The sequence below is a fragment of the Pseudophryne corroboree genome, chromosome 2 (genome assembly GCF_028390025.1).
Source record: "Pseudophryne corroboree isolate aPseCor3 chromosome 2, aPseCor3.hap2, whole genome shotgun sequence".
Classification (NCBI taxonomy): domain Eukaryota; kingdom Metazoa; phylum Chordata; class Amphibia; order Anura; family Myobatrachidae; genus Pseudophryne; species Pseudophryne corroboree.
In genome coordinates, this window is record NC_086445.1 from 318,979,622 (window position 1) to 318,996,018 (window position 16,397).

Here is a 16,397-nt window from a genome sequence, read left to right on the forward strand (position 1 = left end):
TGTTAGTTTGTTGTTACACGAGTGTTGTGTTACGATTATTTTCAGCATGTTGCTGCAATTGTTCATGCCCGTTGGCATGTGTTAAGTTGAATGCCATGTTCTGCGGCATGGTTGAAGTGTGAGCTGGTATGAATCTCACCTTTTAGTTTAAAAGTAAATCCTTTCCTCGAAATGTCCGTCTCCCTGGGCACAGTTCCTATCCTGAGGTCTGGAGGAGGGGCATAGAGGGAGGAGCCAGTTCACACCCTTGAAAAGTCTTAAAGTGCCCATGGCTCCTGCGGAACCGTCTATACCCCATGGTACTGAAGTGGACACCAGCATCCTCTACGGACTAGGAGAAAAGGATTTACCGGTAGGTATTAAAATCCTGTTTTTTTAATTCAGCTAAGTAAATGTAAAGTAGCATTTTCTGTTATTTTATCGATCGTCACTTACATGCTGCTTCCCCTTCCTCTTTATAGAAAAAATTTGCAGTTTCCTGGTCGCCACAAAGTTTCCTAGAATTGCTGTTCCATTTATAGACTCATAGTCCCTGAGGACCCTAATATCCGGGTAATGATTTAGTAATTTTCTAAAAATAATCAATAAAACAGTCTGAGAAAATCTCCCCATAGTAAAGTATCATAACAAGGTTGCAGTACACAAGCAGCTCCATACACCTGGCAATGTACTTTCAGTAGTTCAGTGGTGCAAACAGCACAAATAATAGACTAGAGCAGTGTAGAAGGTGATATAGCAAAATGAATATTCTTGTAAAAGGGATGAAAGCACGTGTGGCACCAGACTGAATTACTCTATAGTCATACAGCTTGTTTCCTACAGTGAAGGGTCTGGGCAGTTCTGTAATATGTGAGGCACATTCTCCTGTGACAGTTTGGCTGCAGTCATACCCCTACTATGCAATGTCATTGGTAATCTCTATTAATGGTACAGGTTGAGTCTCCCTTATCCAAAATGCTTGGGACCAGAGGTATTTTGGATATGGGATTTTGCCGTATTTTGGAATAACTGCATACCATAATGAGATATCATGGTGATGGGACCTAAATCTAAGCACAGAATGCATTTATGTTACATATACACCTTACACACACAGCCTGAAGGTCATTTCAACCAATATTTTTTATAACTTTGTGCATTAAACAAAGTGTGTCTACAGTCACACAATTCATTTATGTTTCATATACACATTATACACACAGCCTGAAGGTCGTTTAATACAATATTTTTAATAATTCTGTGTATTAAACAAAGTTTGTGTACATTGAGCCATCAAAAAACAAAGGTTTCACTATCTCACTCTAACGCAAAAAAGTCCGTATTTCGGAATATTCCGTATTTCGGAATATTTGGATATGGGATACTCAACCTGTACTTAGTTATATTAACTCATGTAACAGTTTTTCTTCCCTGATGACAATAACCCACCGACAGAGCATGTGTGGTCATACAGTGGGTTAGTGAGCATGATGCGGATGGTCATACAATGGGTTGGTGAGCATGACATTGATGGTATACATGTTATGATCTCAGTCACTTGCACAACATGTTCACATTCTCAGAATATCATCACGCTCAGTGTCTGCATATGAAATGTCGACATGTGAAATCCAGACATTCCCAGAATGTTGACACTTGGATTAGGCATTAGAATGGGAGGGTTAGGGTTAGGCACTAGGGCAGGGGTGGGCAATTATTTCAGATGGGGGGCCGCTTAACACTTCCAGCGAATATTCGAGGGCCACACACAAAATACTCAAAAAGAGTCCCCTTGTTACACATTACGGCAGATAGCGTCCCCTTTTTACACATTACAGCAGACATCGTCCCCCTTTTTACACATTACAGCAGACAGCGCCCCCGTTTTACACATTACGGCAGACATCGTCCCCTTTTTACACATTACAGCAGACAGCGCCCCCGTTTTTACACATTACGGCAGACATTGTCCCCCTTTTTACACATTACGGCAGACTGCGTCCCCTTTTTACACATTACGGCAGACATCGTCCCCCTTTTTACACATTACAGCAGACAGCGCCCCCGGGTACTAATGGTTCCCTGAAGGAGGTCTATTATTGGGATCCCGGTGCCCTCCGGAGGGGACTTTACTTCTAGTCAACGGTTGTGCTGCCCGTGTCCAGTATATATATATATATATATATATATATATATATATACACACACACACATATATATATATATATATATATACAGTATATGTTTACAAATACTCACACACACACACATATATATATATATATATATAGTACACACAAACACACATTACGTATACACACCAAGCCAACACGATACAGAGCCAAATATTCCAATTTAATAAATAGCAGCATTATAAAAAAAAACTAAGAAAAAAAAAATACAGCCAGCTTACTTTTGTCTCTGCTGCTGGCAGGCTACAAGTGACATTAGGGATTGCCATCCGTAAGTGACAGGAGAGCGAGAGTGAGAGCTCGTCCCTCCACTCATGCACCCTCCGCTGGCTCCACGTTCCACGCTTCTTTTTGCACTGCAGCCTGCATGCCCAGTAAATGACTGAGCCGTAGGCTGCACGTTTACTCTCCATTGGACAGCTGAGCCATTGCAGCTGTCCTTCACTTCTATGCGGTGCCGCGGATGTAATTAGGTTGTCAGGGCAACCCATGGGGAGCGCAGCGCCGCAGATCGGAGGTCTGATCTGTGTGCGGGCGCAGGGGGCCCTTTTAGGAAGGGGGGGCCCTTTTAGGAAGGGGGGGGCCTGGGGTACTTCCCCTCCCCCCCCCCGGGCTCCCCCCTTAATCCGGCTCTGCGCCCAGCGCGATTGGTAACAGAGGAAATCCCGGTCAGCTGACCCTGTGACGTGACCGGGATTTCCTCAGCGGCGCCTCGTCTGAGAGCAGTGCAATGACAAGCGGCCTGTCGGGCCGCTTGTCATTGCACTCTAATGGGGCACAGCGGGCCAGGCACGATCGGTCCGCGGGCCGCCTGTTGCCCACCCCTACACTAGGGGGAGGTTAGGGTTTGGCTAAGGAGGGGGGATGCTAAGGATAGGCTGATGGGGCAGATTAGGATAGAGCATATCAACATGATGAATGCTGACCTAGTAAACTACACACGTCACTACATCTGAACCAGATTGAACCTCTCTCTGAAATCGGCAACGTTCTCCAGTGTCGTTCTGCTGCGGGGTACACTGGGCTCCACAAGGATTGGACAATGGGGTGTAGAGTAGGATCTTGATCCGAGGCACCAACAGGCTCAAAGCTTTGACTGTTCCCAGAATGCACAGCACCGCCTCCTCTATAACCCCGCCTCCCTGCAGAGGAGCTCAGTTTTGTAAGTTGGTGCTGCAGTAAGCAGGCACTTAACAGGGGAGCTGCTCCAAGCAGCCCTAAGAAAAGCTTTTATGAGGTAAAAAGTGAAGACTTCAAGGGCAGCAGTGGTGGTAAATGTCTTGTGACATTCACTGCTGCAGCTCCAGCTCTCCCCAGCGGCGCTGTACACTCCCGAGCCCTGGTTGCCGGGTACCTACAGCGGAAGCACCGGTTTTCTTCATGTTAGACACACACGGATGGGGCTCTCCAGGATCGCGTGGCCGCGCTTCGGGAGGTGGTAAGTGGGTCCCGCTTGCGGGACACTGTCTTTATCGTGATCCGGCGCGGGAGGCGGGCCGCGCGCGCTGGCGGTGGACACTGTGGATACAGGCGATCCCACTAGATCACCAGGGCATGGGCGCAGGTCAGGTTTTCTCTCTAAACCAATTCTTATATCGCCCACAGTACCCGGTGGTTTTGCCAACAGAGGGGGTAAGGTTTATACCTGAAGCCACTCCCCCAGCCCCAGGGCGCCATTTCTAGCAAGTGTTCCCACCCTGGAGCTGCATCTCTGTCTTTTCCACACTCCCTGTCAGTGTCTGCGGCGCCATTATCCCTCAGCTCACTGTTCCTGGGACTGCTTGGGCAAATCCTCCTATGTAAAGCCGCCTGGTTGTCAGTGCTGTGACTTTACATGATACTTAAGTATTCTACCTGCCTTTTTTAGTCAGTGTTAGTAAGAAAGAGTGCACTTAGGGTTTTATAGTACAATTACCGTTATATACATCCAGTTCTTACTGTGTACTGTTATATCTATTGTTATATAGCTGTGTAAGCTAGTCCAGTGCAGTATTATTGTCAGTAATAACTTCTGCATTGTACAAACTGTGACTATCTGTGTGTGCATCTGATAGCTGAGTGTTGTCCATTTCGTGTCTTTCACTCAACCTGCTATCCCTATATTCTATAACCTGAGGGGGCTTGGTGCATCAGGTTTTATCTAATATAGGATTTTCACAAAGATATACTGTATTACTTATTTTTCTCTGTGATTTAGTCACCATATCTCTCCTTTATCTCTGCTGGTGCTGACTACACTGCACAGGGGTTTTGGTTTAGAGGTATAGTGCTGCTGATAATTGTACTGTGTTACCTCATACTGCAAGTATATCATGTCTGCTTCTGAGGGTAACGGTTCTGGGGCTGGACACACTGCTGGTGTTGCTGAAGCCACAGATCCATATGAGGAGAATATAGCAGCTGTGGGCTCTGGTTCTGGGGGCTCCTTGCCCGCCAGTGGGACTGTGGCAACGGAGGCACATACTGACCCACCGTGGGCCGCTTTTTCCACGCTTCTGCATACGCTAGTTCATAAACTAACACCCCCCTATGGGACCCCCAATGCCGGTACAACCGTATGTGGTCCCTGCAGCTAACCCGCCGTGGGCGGACGATTTATCTGCTCAGTTGAAGAAGTTGAACCAGTCCCTGACTACTAAAAAGTCTGACCATCGCTCGCCTAAGTCCAAGAGGTCCTCTAAGCGAGCGCTTGTCTCCTCACAATCCACTGCTGTCACTGACACCTCGTCTGATGAAGACGGCACGTATACTGACCCCACAGGTTCAGATACGGGTGATGGGGAGGGTAGTTCACATGTGGATGTTCCTGATCTTGTGGAGGCTATTAAATTAATTCTACAGATTACGGATGATCCCGAGCCATCCGTCCCTCCTAAGAAACCAGATATGTTCAAGCGTCAGAAGGTGGTTAAACAAGTTTTACCTCATTCTGACCACCTAGTGGATATACGTCAGGAACCCTGGGAAAACCCAGGTACGAAGTTTATGCCTCACAAGAAAATGCTGGCTCGTTATCCCCTCGCGCCAGAGCTGTCTAAGAATTGGGAAACGCCTCCTCCAGTGGACTCACATGTGGCTAGGATGGTGGTTTCCTCAGCTCTGCCTGTCACTACCGTCACGTCTCTAAAAGAGCCTACGGATAAGCATGTGGAGGGTTGTCTGAAAGCGATTTACACCCTCACGGGTGCTGCGCAACGGCCCACTATTGCAGCTACATGGGCTGCCGAGGCTATTGAAGCGTGGGCCTTGGAGTTAGATACTGAAATCTCCTCTGACCATGCTAGACAATGCTTGTCCTATATTGTCACAGCTTCTCGCTATATTAAAGAGGCGGCTTCGGATGCCGGTATCCTAGCAGCCAAGGCCTCTACTACGTCAGTCCTGGCTCGCCGGATATTGTGGCTGAGATCCTGGTCTGTGGATCTGGACTCTAGAAAGACCCTGGAGGTGCTCCCTTTCAAGGGAGATATTGTGTTTGGGGTGGACTTAAATAAGATAGTGGCTGACTTGGCTGCTGCCAAAACTGCCTGTCTGCCAAATACCGCTCCTTCTGTGTCGAAGGCTAAAGGTACGTCCTTTCGCCCTTCAGGTAAAGCAAAAGGTCAGGCGTACCACAAGCAGGCCCGCACTTCCAAACCTGGTAAGCCGAAGCCCAAAAGAGCTTGGGCTGCCCGTCAGCCAGCTTCCAAGACTGATAAGCCTGCCGCATGATGGGCTGGGCCTCCCCCTGGGGGATCCCAGGGTGGGGGGCCAGCTTCTAGGGTATACCCAGGAATGGTTGAAGACCACTTCAGATGCCTGGGTACGGGAAGTCATCACTCGAGGTTACGCCATAGACTTCAAAAACCGACCCCCTCATCGATTTTGCCAGACAGACGTCCCGTCGGACCAGACAAAGGCAAACACTCTGCATTCGGTGGTACAGACCCTCCTGGATACAGGAGTCGTAGTACAGGTGCCTCTTGCTCAGAGGGGCCGGGGGTACTATTCTCTGCTGTTTCTAGTCCCGAAACCGAATGGGTCCTCCCGGCCCATTCTCAACCTCAAGACATTGAACAGGTTTGTGAAGGTTTCCAAGTTCCGGATGGAAACCGTTCGCTCTATAGTTCTGGCCTTGGAACCTGGGGACTACATGGTCTCCCTGGATATACAGGATGCTTACCTGCATATTCCTATAGCAGCGTCACATCAGCAATACCTGAGGTTCGCTATTGGCAACCTTCATTACCAGTTTCGGGCGTTACCTTTTGGTTTGACAACGGCTCCGCGAGTCTTCACCAAAGTTATGGTACTCCGCCGTCAAGGGGTCAGGATACTGCCGTATCTGGACGACTTGTTAATCCTGGCAAATTCCCCAGAACTTCTCCTGTGTCATCTAGATATGATGGTCTGGTTTCTACAAGCCCACCGGTGGCTCATCAACTGGAAGAAATCCTCCCTGGTCCCTGCTCAGAGCATGGTGCACCTGGGAGCGCTATTGGACACTCACAACCAGCGGTTGTTCTTGTCTCAGGATAAAGTCCTGAAGCTTCAGGACAGGATTTGTTGCTTCCTTTCTCGTCCGCAAGTGTCGATACATTCGGCAATGCAGGTGCTGGGACTCATGGTCTCAGCATTCGACATGGTGGAGTATGCTCAATTCCATTCTCGCCCCCTCCAGAGGCTGATTCTAGCCAAGTGGAACGGCCTGCCTCACCGGATCAGGTCTCACATGATCTCATTGACTCCGGAGGTCCGTCTGTCGCTACTTTGGTGGCTCCGGGACCAACAGTTGTGCAGGGGCCGTCCCTTCTGGATATCCAACTGGGTCCTGTTGACGACAGATGCCAGTCTAAGAGGTTGGGGCGCGGTGCTGGAGCAACACTCCCTTCAGGGTCGGTGGACCAAGGAGGAGTCTCTCCTCTCGATCAACATTCTGGAATTGCGGGCGGTCTTCAATGCGTAGACCCTGGCCCAGCATTTAATTCAGAACCGTCCTGTTCAAATACAGTCGGACAACACCACCACTGTGGCTAACATAAATCATCAAGGCGGCACTCGAAGCCGTTCAGCAATGAAGGAAGTCTCACGGATTCTACGTTGGGCGGAACGCCATCTACCGGCCATATCGGCAATATTCATTCCGGGAGTCCTGAATTGGGAAGCGGACTTTCTCAGTCGTCAGAACGTGCATGCCGGCGAGTGGAGCCTCCATCCAGAAGAGTTTCAACTCCTAGTGGAAAAGTGGGGTCTTCCAGATGTAGATCTGATGGCGTTTCGCCACAATCACAAGGTTCCGGTCTTCGGAGCAAGAACAAGGGATCCTCAAGCAGCATTCGTGGATGCGCTGGCGGTGCTGTGGAGGTTTCGGCTGCCGTACGTATTCCCTCCGGTGTCACTCCTGCCCAGGGTAATTCGGAAGTTCAAGCAAGAAAAAGGAAATCTGCTTCTCATAGCTCCGGCGTGGCCCAGACGGCACTGGTTCTCAGACCTGCAAGGCCTATCGTCAGAGCGTCCACTTCTGCTTCCACAACGCCCAGATCTCCTCGCTCAGGGCCTCTGTGTCTACCAGGACCTAGCCCGGCTGTCTTTGACGGCGTGGCTCTTGAAGCTTCCGTCTTGAGGGCTAAGGGTTTTTCTGAAGAGGTCATTAAAACTATGTTGCGGGCCCGGAAACCGGCTTCTGCTCGGATTTACTATAGGGTCTGGCATTCCTACTTTGTTTGGTGCGCATCTAATAATTATGACGCTTCCAAGTTTAGTACAGCCAGACTTTTGGCTTTTCTGCAGCAGGGCCTAGATTTAGGCCTGCGTCTGGCCTCCCCCAAGGTTCATATTTCTGCCTTGTCGGTGTGGTTTCAGAGAAAAATTGCGACTTTACCTGATGTTCATACTTTCACTCAGGGTGTGTTGCGTATCCAACCTCCCTATGTCCCGCCTGTGGCTCCTTGGGACTTGTCGGTGGTTTTGGAGCCTCCGTTTGAACCCCTGGGTTCAGCTGACCTTAAGTGGCTTTCCCTTAAGGTGATGTTCTTGCTGGCTATTGCCTCTGCTAGAAGAGTGTCGGATCTGGGTGCCTTGTCTTGTAGTTCCCCATATCTGATTTTTCACCGTGACTGGGCGGTTCTTAGGACTCGTCCCGGATATTTAACTAAGGTGGTTTCTTCGTTCCACCTCAATCAGGAGATTGTGGTTCCGGCCCTTCTCTCTCCTGATCTGTCTCCCAAAGAGAGGTCTTTGGATGTGGTACGGGCTCTCCGTATCTACGTGAAGAGAACTGCTTCTGTTCGAAAATCTGATTCTCTTTTTGTTTTGTTTGGATTTCACAAACGTGGCTGGCCTGCTCACAAGCAGACCCTGGCCAGATAGATTAGAATGGTGATTGCACATGCTTATGTGAAGGCTTGTCTATCAGCTCCTACTCACATTACGGCCCATTCTACTTGGTCTGTTGGACCTTCTTGGGCGGCCCAACGTGGTGCGACCCTTGAACAATTATGCAAGGCGGCTACGTGGTCCTCCGGGAACACATTCATAAGGTTCTATGCCTTCGATACTGCCGCTTCCCAGGATGCTTCCTTTGGATGCCGGGTTCTTGTGCCCGCTACAGTGCGTCCCCTCCCATAAGGAACTGCTTTAGGACATCCCCATTGTCCAATCCTTGTGGAGCCCAGTGTACCCCGCAGCAGAAAACGAGATTTATGGTAAGAACTTACCTTTGTTAAATCTCTTTCTGCGAGGTACACGGCTCCACAAGGCGCCCACCCTGACGCACTTAGCTTCTTTGGGTTGGTATGGCATTAGCCGCTGACACTTCTCTTGTCGTGAGAGTGTGGTGTATGTGGCTACTAACCGTTGTCGTCTCTTTTCCTGCTACTGCATTGGACTGGTTAACTAAAAACCGAGCTCCTCTGCAGGGAGGCGGGGTTATAGAGGAGGTGGTGCTGTGCATTCTGGGAACAGTCAAAGCTTTGAGCCTGTTGGTGCCTCGGATCAAGATCCTACTCTACACCCCATTGTCCAATCCTTGTGGAGCCCAGTGTACCTCGCAGAAAGAGATTTAACAAAGGTAAGTTCTTACCATAAATCTCGTTTTCTTATGTACAGGTGCCCCAAGTTGTCAAACCAGTTTCAAGTTGCAGTCTAACAAGTGGTTTACCCAGGCAAAACAGCTGCTGAAACATTTTATGCATCATTTCCGCAGCTCTATCAGCAGCTGCCTGACACTAGGTACTTTTCATCTCATATTTCCTCAATAGTATCCCTTTCAATTAGGTAGCACAATTATTCCTGGGGTCTAAATGTATTAATAGTTCTACATATTCCCCTGCCATTTCTTTGCCAACTCATTCTGCAGTGGTGTGATATCCAGCTCTGATAATAACCCTAATAAAATCTTGAATTGTCTGCAAATATAAACAACTTCTACAAAATCATGAATAAAAGCTGTAAAAAGGACAGAGCCGAGTGCTGTTCCTGAGGCACCCTGCTTATACATTTCCAGTCGAAATATGTTACATTTGTAACGGTTCTGTTTCTGTTACTGCATCTACACATATGACAATGATTGGGATACATTTAATGACATTGTTCTGTAGAAAAACTTTTTCCAAAGTGTAATAATAGTATTTTAGTTACCTACCGGTAAATCCTTTTCTCGTAGTCCATAAGGGATATTGGGGAGACTTAGTACGATGGGGTATAGATGGGGTCCAGAGGAGCCGATGCACTTTAAATTTCTTTACTGGCTGTGCTAGCATATATGAGAGAAGGAACATGGAACATGATAACAAAGAGTGGTGAGATTTAACACCAGCACACCACAAACACATAACAACCAGCAACGACTGGAAACAGCAACAGCTGAACAGGTAACCACATAAAGAGAACATGCAGAAAAGTCAATGCACTGAGGCGGGCGCCCAATATCCCTTATGGACTACGAGAAAAGGATTTACCGGTAGGTAATTAAAATCCTATTTTCTCTAGCATCCATAAGAGATATTGGGGAGACTTGGTACGATGGGGACGTCCCAAAGCTTCCAGAATGGGCAGGAACATGCAGAGACTTCTGCAGCACCGCCTGCCCAAAATGGGTATCCTCTTTGGCCAGGGTATCACATTTGTAGAACTTCACAAAAGTGTTCTCCGACCAGGTAGCAGCTCGGCACAGTTGCAAGGCCGAGACTCCACGGGCAGATGCCCAGGAAGAGCCCACCGATCTTGTAAAGTAGGCCTTCAGAGACTTAGGAACAGGTAAGGCTGCCAACACATAGGCCTGTTGGGTAGTAAGCCTAAGGCAACGAGCAATGGACTGCTTCGAAGCAGGACAACCCTTTTTCTGTGCATCATAGAGCACGAACAATGAATACGTCTTTCTGATCCGAGCCGTTCACTTGTTATAAATCTTCAAGGCTTTCAGAGCATCCAATGTCTCCGGAGGAGCAGAAGTGTCAGAACTGGACGGAACCACAATAGGTTGATTCAGGTGAAACGCAGAGACAACCTTCGGCAGGAACTGCTGCCTAGTCCTGAGCTCCGCTCTGTCATCGTAAAAAACAGAGTATGGACTTTTACACGATAAGGGGGGTAATTCTGAGTTGATCGCAGCAGGAACTTTGTTAGCAGTTGGGCAAAACCATGTGCAGTGCAGGGGAGGCAGATATAACATGTTCAGAGAGAGTTAGATTTGGGTGTGGTGTGTTCAATCTGCAATCTAAATTGCAGTGTAAAAATAAAGCAGCCAGTATTTACTCTGCACAGAAACAAAATAACCCACCCAAATCTAACTCTCTCTGCAAATGTTATATCGGTCACACCTGCAGTACACATGGTTTTGCCCAACTGCTAACAAAATTCCTGCTGCGATCAACTCAGAATTACCCCCAAGGCCCCCAATTCTGAAACACGTCTAGCAGAAGCCAGGCCCAGTAACATCACCATCTTCCACGTGAGGTACTTGTCTTCTAATGTCATCAGAGGTTCAAACCAGGAGGACTGTAGAAATTCCAACACTACATTCAGATCCCAGGGTGCCGAAGGCGGTACAAAAGGAGGTTGTATGTGGAGTACCCCTTGTAAGAAGGTCTGAACTTCTGGCAACACTGCCAATTTCTTCTGAAAGAAAATTGAGAGAGCTGGAATCTGGACCTTAATGGAACTCAGACGTAAGCCCTTATCCACACCAGCCTGCAGGAAACGTAAGCAACGTCCAAAGTGGAACTCTGCAGGCGGATACGTGTGTTCCTTGCACCAAGAGACATATCATCTCCAGATATGATGATAGTGTTTTGACGTCACAGGTTTCCTGACCTGAACCATGGTAGCAATAACCTTTTTGGAAAGGCCCTTGTGAGCTAGAATGTTCCGCTCAATCTCCATGCCATCAAACGAAGTCGCCATACGTCCGGGTAGATGAACGGTCCCTGTTGAAGAAGATCGTTTTTTAGCTGTAGAGGCCAAGGGTCTTCGACGGACATGTCCAGAAGATACTTGATATCCAAGGAGACCATGAATTCCTGGACTTCCAGGCCCGCAATCTCTGCTCTTAAGGATTCCATTTTGAACTTGAAAAGGACCTTAGATTCAAAATGGGCCTTACCGAACTGTTTTGATACCACAAACAGGTTGGAGTAATAATCCTTGCCTTGTTGGGGTATTGGTACTGGAACAATGATGTGGGACTGGACCAACTTTTGGATGGCATGTTGCAGCGTAACTTGCGTATCCTCCAAAGCTGGTAAGCTTTATTTAAAAAATTGATGGGGAGGAGCATTGTCGAACTTCAGCTTGTAGCCCTGAGAAATGAGATCCCTGATCCAGGTATCCTGGCAGGAAACCTCCCAGACATGGCTGAAGTGACGCAGTCGAGCTCCCACCTTGAGATCCCCTCGGGGTGGGTGGGCACCATCATGCTGAGGACTGTGGAAGCAGAACTGGTGCTCTGTTCCTGAGATCCGGTGTTTGCAGGTCTTTTTGTCTTCCCTCTGGTGCCTCTAGCCGCATTGGAGACACCTCTGGCCCTAGATCGAAATCTTTTAGACCGAAAGGACTGAACAGACGGCCCCGGGTAGGAACGCCTAGCCGGTGGGGCCCCAGGGGGGAGAAATATAAATTTCCCAGCAGTGACTTTGGAAATCCACATATCCAACTCAACCCCAAAGAGCCATTCCCCAGAAAAGGGGAGGGATTCTACACTGCGCTTGGATTCTGCGTCCGCTATCCAGTGACGCAACCATAAGGCCCTGCGCGCCGACACTGCCATGGCAGAAGTCCTAGCATTAATATTGCCCATCTCCTTGAGCGAATCACACTGGACACGTGCAGTGTCCTGAATGTGCTTCAGGAGAGTCACTGTAGTGACCAGAGGCATATCCCCGGAGAGGTCCTCCTGAAATGGAGTAGCCCACGTGTGAATGGCATGGGTCATCCAGCAACCCGCTATGACCGGCCTTTGCGATACACCTGCTGCTGTGTAGATAGACTTTAGTGTAGTCTCTCTTTCTCTGTCCCCAGGGTCCTTTATGGTAAAGGAGCCCGGGGCAGGCTGCACCGCCTTTTTTGACAGTCGAAAGACTGATATATCATCTCCCGGGGGTTCTTCCCAGAATTTCCTACCTTCAGGAGCAAATGGGAAAGTGTGCAAAAATCTTTTTGACACTTGGTATTTTTTGTCTGGATTTTTCCAGGCTAATTTAAATAGGTCATCTAACTCTGCAGAATCAGGGAAAGTGACATTAAGCTTGTTTTATGTAAAGAGAAACGACTGCTGTGACGCAGCGTCCTCTAGAGGGAGATTTACCACATCCCGTATAGCCAGAATGAGGGGTTCAATACCATGAGCAGAAGTGGAATCCCCACTAATGGGATCCAAGTCATCCCCATCCTCATGTATATCCTCATCTGAATCAGAGAGTAGGGCAGGTAAACCACGCTTTTGTGGTCCTGAGCTAGTGAAGGGGGGGTTGTGTAACGTCTGCTGTAGCAGCTAAGTCTGTAACAGCCTGTAGTAGTAGCTGAGTTTTCTGAACATTAGCAGTGAGTTGTGATGACATATCAGACATCATAGGGCCTAATTCAGACCTGGTCGCACGCAGGCTGTTTTTGCACTGCTGCGACCAGGTAATCGCCGCTTACAGGGGAGGGGGTAATTGCTGTGCAGGGTTGTGAACGGCTGTGCAGAGAGCTGCACAAACAAAAATTTGTGCCGTTTCTGCACAGCCCAGAACTTACTCAGCCGCTGCGACGTTCTGGGGTGTTGCTGACGTCAGCTACTCTCCCTGGAAACAGCCGGGCATGCCTGCGTTTTTCCGGACACTCCCAGAAAACGGTGAGTTGCCGCCCACGAACGCCTTCTGCCTGTCAATCTTCTTGTGATCGCCAGTGCGATCGCTTTCTTTGTAAGATTCGTCGCTGCCCGGCTACGGCCGTCGCGTCTGCGCATTGCGGGTCACACGCATGCACAGTTCAGACCCGATCGCACGGCTGCGAAAAATGCAGCATGTGATCAGGTCTGAATGACCCCCATAGTCTTAAGAGCCCCTAACCAGGAGAGCTCTGGTCCCTCTCCCCCAGCCCCTTCACTGATTTGTGAAGATTGGCTGCATTGTTCAGATGAAACAGAAACAATAATGATTTCTGTTCTGTATAGGACACAGGTTGTGTACAGTAGAGGATGTCCCCCTTTGCTACACCCTGTAGCACTTTTCCAGCATGTCTTGTTAGTCAGGAAGAGCTGTGTGTGCTTGCTGCTGCTGCATTAAGCAGATGAAGGCGCCAAAATGCCTCTGGTCCCGCTCTGAGGTAGCTTCACCCCCCAATGGCGCCAGAGCTACAGTGATTTTTACACTGGCAATGTCTCCTATTATGCTTAAAAACATCACACAACTGCTAGTTTAAGCTATTCCAAGCCAGTTCACATGGGGGGCTCTAGGGGGTCGACCCCCCAGGAGGGTCCCGTATGCCACTGTGAATCGGGGGACCTCTCTAGCGGGGCCCCCGGTTTGTACTCACCACATACGTCACCTTCAGGCATATGTTAGGGGTGTGCGGCGTGCTGCGATTGCGTCAGCTAAGGCGCAGTGCCCCGCTGAACATACAACCTCTCAGGACGGTGGTCCTGCAGCGGGGGAAGCGGCTCTGACACCTCGCAAGGCCGGTGACCGCCCCCCCCTCCCCCCCCTACCCACCACGGTGCAGGTATACTGTTGCCCAAACAGCATACCGAAAATAATAAAAGTTTAAAAGAAATTGAAGAAAACTCTCTGGAGCTGCAGAGATGTGCATCCTCTCCTGAGGGCACTTTTTTCTAAACTGCCTGAGGGATTGCTTCGAAGCAGTCCATTGCTCGTTGGCTTAGACTTACTATTCAACAGGCTTATGTGTCGGCAGCCTTACCTGTTCCTAAGTCTCTGAAGACCCACTCTACAATATCGGTGGGCTCTTCCTGGGTGGCTGCCCGTGGAGTCTCGGCCTTGCAACTATGCCGAGCTGCTATCTGGTTGGGGAAGAACACTTTTGTAAAATTCTACAAGTTTGATACCCTGGCCAAAGAGGATACCAATTTTGGGCAGGCGGTGCTGCACAAGTCTCCACACATTCCTGCCCATTCTGGAAGCTTTGGGACGTACTAAGGGGGTCATTCCGAGTTGATCGTAGCCCTGCAAAATTTTGCAGGGCTACGATCATGACAATAGACATGCGGGGGACGCCCAGCACAGGGCTATCCCACCCCGCATGTCAGTGCCGAACCCAATCCCCCGCAGAAGTGCAAAAGCATCGCACAGCGGCGATGCTTTTGCACTTTAGGAGTAGCTCCCGGCCAGCGCAGCTTTAGCGTGCTGGCCGGGAGCTACTCGTCGCTCCCCAGCCCGCAGCGGCTGCGTGTGACGTCATGCAGCTGCTGCGGCCCGCTACCCGCGCGGTCAGGTCAAACACCGCTGTTCCGCCCCTCCCCGCCCAGCGACCACCTCTGCCGTCTGGGATGCACTACGGCGCATGCACAGTAGGGACCCGTTCGCTTTGCTGCGTTAAAAAGCAGCAAGCGAACGGGTCAGAATGAGCCCCATTGGGCGCCCGCCACAGTGCGTTTTACTTTTCTGCAGGTTCTCTTGTATGGTTACCTGTTCAGCTGTTGCTGTTTGTTGTTTCCAGACGTTGCTGGTTGTTTTATGTTTGTGGTGTGCTGGTGTGTAAATCTCACCACTTATTGTTGTTATGTTCCTTCTCTCATATAAGTCCTTTCTCCTTCGGGCACTGTTTTACCTATAACTGCCTGTGGGAGGGGGCATAGAGGGGATGAGCCAGCACACCCAGTGAAGAAATTTAAGGTGCACCGGCTCCTTTGGTCCCCATCTATACCCCATCGTACTAAGTCTCCCCAATATCCCTTATGGATGCTAGAGAAATCAGGTTATTTACGAAGCGTCGGGTTGTAAAACTTGTCTTTTCCTATAGTGTTTATGGCCGAAATTTACAAGGGTAATGATTTTACTAGCTAAACGTGGCTACTAAAATCAAATCCTTTTTTAAAATTTCATGCATAAACATCATCAGAAGCACCAGGTTTTACAATCCGAATCTTCATAAATAAACCCCCAAATCCCATATTTGGTAGGTTCATACTTCCTTATGGAACTAGTGGACTATTGGTGGAAGGTGAAAGATCATATGTCGATGACTGTATTAAATAATACATTCTGATTATTATTATTATTTTTTACTTTTAGTTCACAAGAGCATTCCAAAGAGCACCTACCAAATCCTTTCTTACAATGGTACCAATGTGAGAATTGCATTTAAGATTACTTACATTTATACAGTTTTCTAAATCATGTTTAACCTTCTATAGATGTACAGACATCTATCCGTTTTACTACTGGTGCTTCAAAACTGGATTTTCTGTGTTTTCCTCAATTGGTACAAGTGGGGTGGCATTTGATGTGCAATCTGAAGCAGTGGCATACTGGAACGCTTCTAACGGGCCCCATACACTAGAGCGATAATGCCCGGTTTCCGATCCGATCCAATGCGCGTTCCCGTGAGCATCAGAGCGGATCCTCCAGATTGAATGTGCTGCACCTTCAATCAGGTCCGACCTGGAGGGCATGGCTGGGATCGCCCAGGATCACGCAAGATACATTGTATGCAAAAGGACAGCATACGATGTGTCTTGGGCGATCCTGCCCCCCGGGAGGCTGCCGACGGGGTGATCGCCTGCGATTGCCTTCGACACGTGATCACATAAGT